Source organism: Anabas testudineus, chromosome 19 (genome assembly GCF_900324465.2).
Source record: "Anabas testudineus chromosome 19, fAnaTes1.2, whole genome shotgun sequence".
NCBI lineage: Eukaryota > Metazoa > Chordata > Actinopteri > Anabantiformes > Anabantidae > Anabas > Anabas testudineus.
The window spans coordinates 15,925,684-15,926,091 of NC_046628.1; positions in this window are offsets into that span (position 1 = coordinate 15,925,684).

Consider the following 408-nt stretch of genomic DNA (forward strand, 5'->3'; position numbering starts at 1 on the left):
TCTGGATATCCAGAGAAGTCACTTTAAATAAAAATAAAATAACATACTTCAACGTGCGTCCAGAATTTAAAGTGGTACTTTTTTTTTTAGGAGATTACTCTCTGTGGATTTATATACATCTGATCTGTGTTACACTGAACTGACGTGAAGTTCATAGAATTATCTAAAACCTTTCACGCTGAGGTGAGAATAAACATTAAAGTGCAACATTTCCTCCTCTGGGAGCGTGGCAGCCTATTTAAATACTTTAAATGTGCAGTATTATTATTATTATTATTATTATTTTTATTATTATCATCACCGGTAAATAACGTGACACCAATACAATTATGAGAAATTCAACTGGCGCGCTCGTCCAGATCTCGCGATGTTTCCGTGCCCGTCCTGGGTCAGCAGCGCTCCTCCACC